The sequence below is a fragment of the Macrotis lagotis genome, chromosome 3 (genome assembly GCF_037893015.1).
Source record: "Macrotis lagotis isolate mMagLag1 chromosome 3, bilby.v1.9.chrom.fasta, whole genome shotgun sequence".
Lineage (NCBI taxonomy): Eukaryota > Metazoa > Chordata > Mammalia > Peramelemorphia > Peramelidae > Macrotis > Macrotis lagotis.
In genome coordinates, this window is record NC_133660.1 from 6,581,395 (window position 1) to 6,591,750 (window position 10,356).

General features: G+C 36.5%; 1 pseudogene; it reads right to left on the bottom strand.

Moving 5' to 3' along the window:
- Positions 1 to 253: 253 nt before the first annotated feature.
- Positions 254 to 708, bottom strand: LOC141517210 (riboflavin kinase pseudogene; annotated as a pseudogene).
- Between the last annotated feature and the right edge of the window lie 9,648 nt (positions 709 to 10,356).

The window sequence follows — 10,356 nt, forward strand, 5'->3', positions numbered from 1 at the left end:
GTGTTTCATGAAGGTTCTGTATATATATTAAAAAATCTTGATTTTTAAATGAACCTTTTGGTACTACTTCATGATGGGTTTAATGTAACATCGTTAATTTAAGCATAAAATGGCAACTACTTTGTATTGTATAAACTAATTCACAGCTATTAAGAAAATTTTCTTATGGTAACCAAATACAAGGCTGCAGCAATGATAAAAAAAAATGTAGTGGAATACATGGGAAAAATGCATGTAAATAAATGACATTTGATCAGAGGCCATTCATTATTTTGCTTTCTGGCATATGGAAGAAATTATCTTCTTTGAGTTTCCATTGTTCTGGTAAATCCAATTGTCTCTTAGCTTCTTCAATATCATTCTGAATTGCTGAAATCAGAGCATCAAGTGAACTAAAGTTTTCCTCTGGTCTGATGTAGCCAGTGATGACTATACTAAGCACTTCCCCATAGAAATCCTCTTTGAAGGTATATGTAATAATGTGAGTTTGCACAGAATTTTTAGTATTCTTGTGGTGTGCTTAAAACCATTTTATGGACATCTCCATTTCCTACAGAGGCCCGACCATAGTAAATCCCAGTAGATAAACCACCTGGACGATTATCTACACTTGCTCAGGGCCGTTGGCTGTGGGGTGCCCGGCTGCTTGCAGCCCCTGCCGAAGCCCCTCACTGCCTCTCCCCGGCACAAGCAGGGCAGGTGCTTCATGACCGCGCCGGCTCCGGCCCTGGGGAGCGGCCCGGCCGGAGAGCTGGACAGCGTCGCCCTGGCCCTCGGGGCAGCGGCGCCCCCCGGCCGGCCCGGAGCGGGGACAGGAGGACGGGGGAGAATCCCGGGGGCGCTGGGCTGGGGGGCGACCCGGCGCGGGGCGATAAGAAGACTTTAAAAACAGAACTTGCCAAATGGTAAGACAAGAAGGAGATAAAGATAAAGATATTCCACTGAAGAGAAGTAAAATTGGTCAAGTGGAAGAAAGAGTTAAAATCGTTGATGAATATAGCAACTTAAAAATCAGAATTGGGCAAGCAGAAGCTAAAGTCTCGGTGAAACATCCAGAAAAATGAATAAAGTAAAAAGAATGAAAAAAGAAAAGAAAATGTGAAATATTTCATTAGAAAAGCAACTGAATTGGAAAAATGGATCAAGAGGAGAGAACTTAAGAATTATTGGACTCCATGAAAGGTCTTTATCAATAGAAGGGTCTATACATTATATTTTAAGAAGTTATCAAGGGGAGCGGCTAGGTTACGCAGTGGATAGAGCACCGGCCCTGAAGTCAGGAGTACCTGAGTTCAAATGCAACCTCACACAGTTAATAATGACCTAGCTGAGGGGTGGCTAGGTGGCGTAGTGGATAAAGCTCTGGCCTTGGAGTCAGGAGTATCTGGGTTCAAATCCAGTCTCAGACACTGAATAATTACCTAGCTGTGTGGCCTTGGGCAAGCCACTTAACCCCATTGCCTTGCAAAAAAAAAAAAAGTTATCAAGGAAAACTATCCCGATATCCTAAAGTGAAAAGGTAAAAAAGAAATTAAAAGAATCTACAGATCACCTTCTGAAAGAGATCCTCCAATGAAAACTACAAATACTATATTCAAATTCTAGGACTCCCAAGTCAAGGAGAAAATAATGCAAACAGAAAGAAAGACACAAATGAGATAGAATGGAGCCAGGATCACAGCTTATTTTATACAGGAGGCAATCAGAATTATGTGACTTGTCCAGGCTAATGCAGCAAATATCTGAGAACAGATTTTAACTCAGTTCCAGGCTCAGCATTCTATCCACTGTACCAAATAACTGCCCAGAATAAAGAATAAACCACATGACTAATCAGCAGTTTTATTAATTTTCAAATGTCTGATATTGAGATAGAAAGACAAATTTCATTTAAAATAACTGCAGTTTAGAGAAAATGTTCAGAAGTCTACCTGTCAAGACAAACTCAGGAATGATATGAGTACAATTACAAAACACTTTTCACAAAAATAAAGTCACAGCTAAACAACTGAAAAAATGTTAATTTTTCATGAGTAGTCCAAGTCAACATAATAAAAAATGATAATTCTACTTAAATTTTATACTTGTTCAATGGCATCAGACCATATAGTTATGACCTAAATAACATCCCTTATGAATATGAAGTGGAGGTGATGAATAGATTTAAGGGATTTGATCTTATAGAGTGCACAAAGAACAGTTGACAAAGGTTCACAATCCTATATAGTATGCAGCAACAATAACAATAATAAAGTAAGAGAAAAAGAAAAAGCAAGAAAGTAGATGGTTCTGTGATGAGGTTTTAAAAATAGCTGGAGACAGAAGGAATGCCAATGGTAGAAGAGAAAGGGAAAGCCATTCAAATGAATGCAGAATTCCAGAGAATAGCAGGAGAGGAAAAAAAAGTTTTCATAAGTCAATAATATAAAGAAATAGAAGAAAACATTGTAATGTAAAAGACCAGAGATCTCTTCAAGAAAATTAGAAACATTAAGGGAAAATTCCATTAAAAAATGGGCAGGATAAAAATCAAACTGGCAAGGATTTAATAGAAGCAGAATAGAAGTATACACAAAAGAACTATACAAGAAAGATCTTTTAACATTGCCAATAACCACAGTGGTATGGTTACTGATTTAGAGCCAGATATTATGGAGAATAAAGTCAATCAGACCATAGGAAGTATTACTAACAGTAAGGATAGTGGAGATGATGGAATTTCAACTGAGCTATTTAAAGTCCTAAAAGATGACTTCACTCAAAATGCCAACAAATTTGGAAAACACAGCAAGGGCCTCTTAACTGGGAAAGATCAGTTTATATCCTAATTCTAAAAAAGGGCATTTCCAGGAATGTTCAAATTGCTAAACAATTGCACTCATTTCATACACCAGGAAGTTTATATTTAAAATTTTGCAAGCTAATCTTTAGTTAAATAAGACTTACTATAAGAGAAGACTGGGTTTTGAAGAAGCTTAAGAACTAGCCAACATTGCTGAATTATGGGGAAAGCAAAGAAGCCGCAGGAAAAAAAAACCACCCAACTACTTCTGCTTCATTGACTACTCTCAAACCTTTGATTGTGTGGATCACAATAAACTGTAGCAAATACTCAACGACATGAGAGACTTGTCTTCTGAAGAACATGTATTCAGGTAAAGAAACTGTATTTAGATCTGAACATGGAACAACTGATGGTTTTAAGACTGGAAAAGGAGTAGGACAAGGCTGTATAGATCATCATTTATTTTTAGCTTATATGTAGAATACATCATGTGAAATGACAGACTGACAATCCAAAAACTTGAATTATGGTGGATTTACAGTTGCGGGAGAAACATCAACTATCTCAGATATGTAGATGACACCACTATAATGGCAGAAAGTGAAGAAGAATTAAGAAACCTCTTGAAGAGGCTGAGAGAGGAGAATGTAAATGCTAGTTTGAAGAAAATCACTCATAAATCTAAGATCTTGGCAAATGGTCCCATCATTTTCTGACAAACAGTGGGAGAAGAAATGAAAACGGTGTCAGATTTTACATTATTGGTCTCAAAAATCACTGCAGATAGCAACTCTACTCATTAAAATAAAAGACTCTTGCTCCTTAGATAGTAAGTTATGGGAAATCTAGCTGATGTATTAAAACTCAGAGACATCACTTTGCCTATTAAGGTCCATAGAGTAAAAGCTATAATTATTCCAGTAGCGATGTATTATTATGAGAACTGAAACATAAGGAAAGCTCAGCACTCTAGAATAAGTACTTTTGAATTGTGGTCCTGTAGAACATTTTTGGGAGTCATTCGCACATCAAAGAGGTCAAGTCAATACCTAAATAAATTAATTCAGACTGTTCACTGGAATGTCAAATATTGAAGTTTTAGCTTAAATTATTGTGAAATAAGATTCACATAATGAAAAGAGAGAACTCATTGGAAAAGACACTGAAGTTGGGAAAGACTGAAGGCAAAAAGAGAAGAGAACTAAAGATTTCATGAAATAGTTCATGGAAATAATAAACATGAAATGTTGACAAATTTCAAGAAATAGTGGTGGACAGAAAGGACTGGTAGGCTATGGTCTATGGGGTAATGAAAAGTTGGACACAACTGAATGACTGAACATCAATAAGGATTCATACTGGTGGAATCTCAGAGCTATGGTAGTGAGTAGGGGCAATAGATAATTTCTGGGGTTTTTTTAGGTTTTTGCAAGGAAAATGGGGTTAAGTGGCTTGCCCAAGGCCACACAGCTAGGTAATTATTGTCTGAGGGTGGATTTGAACCCAGGTACTCCTGAATCCAGGGCCAGTGCTCTATCCACTGTGTCACCTAGCCGCCACTAAATTTTTTTTTAAAGAATGATTTTATTTTAAGTTTTATAATTTTCCCCTATTCTTACTTCTCTCCCCCCACAGAAGGCAATCTTTTAGTCTTTACATTGTTTCCATGGTATACATTGATCTAAGTTGAATGTGAGGAAAGAGACATCATTTTCTTAAGAAAAATACAGTATAAGAAAAAGCAAAATTACATAATAAGATGGTGGGTTTTTTTTTCCTAAATTGAAGGTAATAGTCTTTGGTTTTTATTCAAACACCACAATTCTTTCTCTGGATACAGATGGCATTCTCCATCACAGATAGCCCGAAATTGTCCCTGATTGTTGCACTAATGGAATGAGCAAGTCCAACAAGGTTGATCTTTGCCCCTATATTGCTGTTAGGTTGTACAATATTTTTCTGGTTTTGCTCATCTTGCTTAGCATCAGTTCATGAAAATCCCTCCATGCTTCCCTGAATTCCCATCCCTCCTGATTTCTAATAGAACAATAGTGTTCCATGACATACATATACCACAGTTTGTAAAGCTATTCCACAATTAAAGGACATTCACATAATTTCCAGTTCTTTTCCACCACAAACGGGTGCTATGAATTTTTTTTTGTACAAGTGATATTTTTATGCTTTGTCATAATCTCTTCAGGGTACAGACCCAGTAGTGGTATTGCTGGGTCAAAGGGTATGCACATTTTTGTTGCCCTTTGGGCATAATTCCAAATTGTTCTCCAGAAAGCTTGGATGAGTTCACGGTTCTACTAACAATGCATTAGTGGGCAATAGATAATTTCTAAGGACCCAGAGATTTGGCTAAAGCAGCATAATCTTTTTTCTGAGAACTCAAATCCATCATTTGGAGGGATGTGGGGTAAATCTTCTAGCCCCAAAATGAATGTGGAATTCCATTCAAGACATACCAAATTGATCCACATTATTTTTGTAATGACTCTCCCTACTTACTAGTAAGTTAGAAAGGGGAAGGGGAATGGCCAGGCAGATTAAGAGAACTATATTCTAGTATTCATGTCAACCCCAGTAGACTTTCCTAGTTACATTGTTTTCTACTTTTCTGAAAGCTCTATCATATTATAAAGTCTTAACTCTACTTGTTTCCCTTTCTATTGCCAAATTACTGCCAAGTTTGGTTAGTTGTTCTTTCTCACCTGCATCTTTCTTTATAGTTTCTCTTCATGGTGGCTCTATGCCTTCTTTGTAGAGGGAATTTCCTTCCAAGGTCACAACACCTAAAATTTGGAGAATTCTAGTTAAATTTTGCATATATTATCCAGTCTCCATGGCAACACCTCTAAAAGAAGGAGATGTTTATCTGTGTGATATAAATGTGTGTATATCACATATGCATATATGGATATTTGTTAATTATATATGTATTATGCATACAAAAGTATTGCATATATACATATAAAATTTAACTCTAGAAAGCCAAAACCGACTCTGTCCTTTATTGTTTTATATACATATCTAAACATAACCTTCACACTCTTATTCTCCTGCCTTCTCATTTCCCTTTTGCATTTGTAGTTCCTCAGGTTTATTTTCAATGCTGTTGTCTCACATTATCCCTTGTCTTCTTCACCTTCTCTTCCAACTGTCATCTCTTTTATTCTTTCCCAAGGAAATGAATTTGAAATGTCCTTTTACCAAAAAATGTTTCCCATTCTTATTCTTTACCCTTTTGAAAATTCTCTAGAATTTCTTATCAAGACTATCAATCCTAGAAGGTTAGATGGGCCCAGTGGAATAGAGTGGAAAGTGTTCTCTTTCTCTTAGTTTGTTCCAGCTATATAAGAACATGGGATGTGGTGAGATGGTTGATCCTTTTCTTTGGCTTCTCCCATCTTGTTTTGTTCTTTGTCAATTTATTCTTCCTTGAATACATGAGCCCTTATTCTAAGTTACGCTTCCTCAGATATCTAACCATTTCTCTCACTAGAGTGAGAGTCAGCACCTTCTATTGTACATGCTGTTGTCCACCTCAAAAATGATTTGTTCCTAGTACCTTCTTATACTCCCACTTACCTCTTAGAGTTTATCTTCACAATGCTGCTCATTTGTTCTACATATATGGTCACCTCAAATTCCACTCCTGATTCCCCCCCCCATCCAGTATTCTATCCTCATTCTTTTAACACCTCAGATGCAAAAGAGGAACTGAAATCTTCATATTTTAAGCACAAACAAGTCATTATTTGAAGGTCATCTTTCATCTCATTCCTCTTCCAAGCAGAATTCCTCTATAATGCAGATTCTAAAAGTCACTGCAACTCTCTAGCTAAAAAGGCTTAAAACTACACTAATATGTTAAGATGTTGGGGATATTCTCTCTCTCTCTCTCTCTCTCTCTCTCTCTCTCTCTCTCTCTCTCTCTCCTTGGTTTTATTCTTTTATATATTTCCCTCATCAGAATAATACACACTTCCTTTGCCTTTTCACTGTCATTCAGTCATCTTTTAAAAAATAAAATGACACAACTGCTAGTGTCACAAATAGAATTTGAAATCAAGTTCTCTTGATTTCAATCAAGACAGAATTTCCCCAGAGAAATTCCCAGGGAATGTCTCTGTATAGGATGTTCTATATTAAGAAAAGAAATCATCTCATTATCACAACCATTGTCATCACAGGTCATTTGGAGGATACTACAAAAAATGTTAAGTTTATATGTAATATGAAACAATATAAATTTAACTCTTTATATAATATAATAGCACAAGGTATTCCCAAAATTTAGTGAAGATTTCTGTAATAAATTTTAAAATGCACTAAAACTTTTGGGATACTTCTTCTGTTTTTTTAGGTTTTTGCAAGGTAAATGGGGTTAAGTGGCTTGCACAAGGCCACACAGCTAGGTAATTATTAAGTGTCTGAGATCAGATTTGAACCCAGGTACTCCTGGCTCCAGGGCCGGTGCTTTATCCACTACACCACCTAGCCACACGACACTTCATTTTTTTTCCTACTTATGGATAAGAAATTTGAGGATGAGGAACCATTAGTATCTTATTCCAAGTCACAGTGGATTCTCTCCCAACTTTTCTGACTAATAATCAGAACAATCTAAAAACTCAATCTAGTCTAGTAGTCTATACACCATGCATTGCCAGATTGGCCAAGGCATTGAGAACTTGAGTTCCCTTTAATGCTATCCCTATATACTACTATATCATATTAATCTATATACTATTATGTTATAATATAGATATTATGCTATTATGCTATTATAAAGACATCTATTCTGACATTGTGACAGTGCCATTGTTGGGCCTTTTCCTTTCCATAGCTGGAGATAATTTAATTACACTAGAGCACAAACAACAGGGAAAGTTCAAAATGTACTGATTCTCCCAATGCGCCAGTATACTGGGAACATCATAGCAATAATGTAATGATTTCCCCAATGTTCAATACAGGTCTTTCCACAGAAGATAATTTTATCAGGACCTTAGTTCCAAAATCTCAGTCAGAATCCAAAAAAGGATATTGGAATTCTCTTAGGTTTTGAACTTAAAATGAACTTCAAAGATTAAAAAAAAAGATTTCAGAAAGAACAAGAGGTTGAGTTGGGATAAAACCCCAGGGAACATATGTGGAATGGTGTAAAGAAACTGTCTCATGGAGTTTTGACAGAGTTGCTCTGAGTTGAAGAAAATGTGCTCACGCTTGAAAGAGTAATCTATTTCGGACGATGCAGCAAATCCCAGGGTTTCAACCGGTCCCACATCACATGGGTGGCTAAAACAGAGATAGCAAAGACTTCATTAAAACCCTGTGCTGGATATATGGTTCCTTAGCAGTAAAAGTCAGTAGTTCAATGGAACCTTAAGAAGCTAGTGATTCCCCCCATGGGTCTTCATCTTTCACCTTCCAGATGACATCATATAACTGCCACTTATTTGGAGGAGTTGGGTAGGGCTAGTACTTCTCCAAGAATGAGTACATGGTGGCTAACATACATCTTCTGCCTAGGTGAGCCTGTGCCTAAGTTTGGGGCTGCTTCTTTTAAGACTGTTTTTGCATAATCTTATAGAAGGTGGATGGATATCAATCCAAAGGAGGATATATCCAAGCTTAGAGGCCACATTGAGAGCTCACAGTAGGTCCTAGTTTCATTGAGTGAGACTGATAGGTAAAGAGGAACCTCCTGATTTGAAAAGATACCATTGGGAGGAAAAGGAATTAGACTCTTGTCCAGAAAGACTTGACTTTTCAAGGAGATAGTGTAAAACCAGTGTGAAATGTAAAAGGTCTATAGTACCTAGTTTGTGGTCAGATGATTTTTAATATTTACTTCCCAGCAAAATATGACAGTAAGTAGTATTGTTTAACTTACTTTTACTCTTTTTTCTTATAGTATATTTAATAATAACAGTAACAATGATAGTAATCATAAATAAAATGTATATATCATGAAGTTTTGCAAAACTGCACAAATGTTGCAGGTGCTATATCATTGACATTTTGCAGATGAGGAATCTGAGGCAGGTAGGTAGAGCTAAAGTGACTTGCTCAAAATCACTGAGGTTGGATTTGAACTCAATTCTTTTTGACTACACATAGCATTCTTACTGCGACATTTAGCTGCCTCACTGAGTCTTGTTAGTCAGTCAATAGTCAATAAATATCAATCACTGGGTTTTGCACTGCTGATAAAATACAATACACTAGATAGGGAGGGAGGAGAGGGAAAAAAGATAGTAATCAGAAGTAGAGCTGGAAAGTAGGAAATGAATAGTTGTTCTGAAACTGATGTAAATTGCCTTTCTATTATCTCTTTAGAAAACCTATAGATTAGATATAAAATTCAAATTTTAAATAAATCATCACCAGGGATTGGGGGTTGATGTTCACAAAGTAAGGATCATGAGAAAGGGAATTCTAAATTCTTTTAATTATATGTGAGCCTTGTGTTTGGCTCTAGTGAGAAGACCCTCTAAATGGAAAAGGAGCTGGCCTCAGTTCCTTTGGACCTAGTACTGGTTCAGATTATTAACATATCTCTAATAAGGGCATGCATAGAATGAACTTGTATAAGCCTGTCCTTTGTATTTTCCCTAAAGATATACTCCAAACCAACCCCCACTATATCGTATTTCTGTTATGTCTAGCTATGTTCTAAAAATAAATGGGGGGAGGGGGTAGAAGTGGCCAACTCAGACAATACCTAATCTCTACTGTGCAGAAACCTTGTCTGAGCATGTTACTCTAATATAATATTCAGGTTAAAATTAATATAAGCTAGAGAAAGATAGTTGACCTTTGAATTCACTATGAATATACTGGTATAAACTTTAACACTTTCTTACAAAGAATTGCACGACCATGCTGAGCACCTTTAAGTGTCTTTTTTAATTTTCCCCTAGTTAAAAAATCCAGATGTCAGCAGAGATGACTGGTTTTGTCCATCTTTCTGAATTAACCTTCCATCACACCATCTTGAACATCAGTCTATTGTGATGGACATATGCTTCTCAGAAACTCACTGACGTTTTTGCTATTGTTGACACTGGCAGCAAAGTTGGAAGTGCAGGGATCACTTTCCTCCAAATCTTTCCGTAGTTACCTTGGTGTAATTAGATCAGAAGCAGCCGGGGAAGGGAGAAGTTCAAGCAGGGACTTGGCCAAATTGAAAAGCTAGGCAAGTGGAAAATTGCATTTTGTTAGTTTGATTTCGGTGAGCTATTACATGAATTTACATATACATATTTATCTTCTATATATTTATTAATTTGGGAGTTGTTGACCTCTCTCTTTTACCCTTTTCAAATTCCATTATTCTACCAAGGTGAAATGCCTTCACCAAAAGAGCTGATTTTTTCCCCCTACATAATTCTAGCCTTCTATAATTTTATTGCCTCCAGGTTGAATTCATTTCATATACACATGTTCACCATACTGTGCTAGTTACTCTAAAAACAAATTTAAACAAAAGATGCACCCTCCTTGTTAAAGAGTTTATAACTTTAAGGTGACAACAAACACTGGTATTGACCATT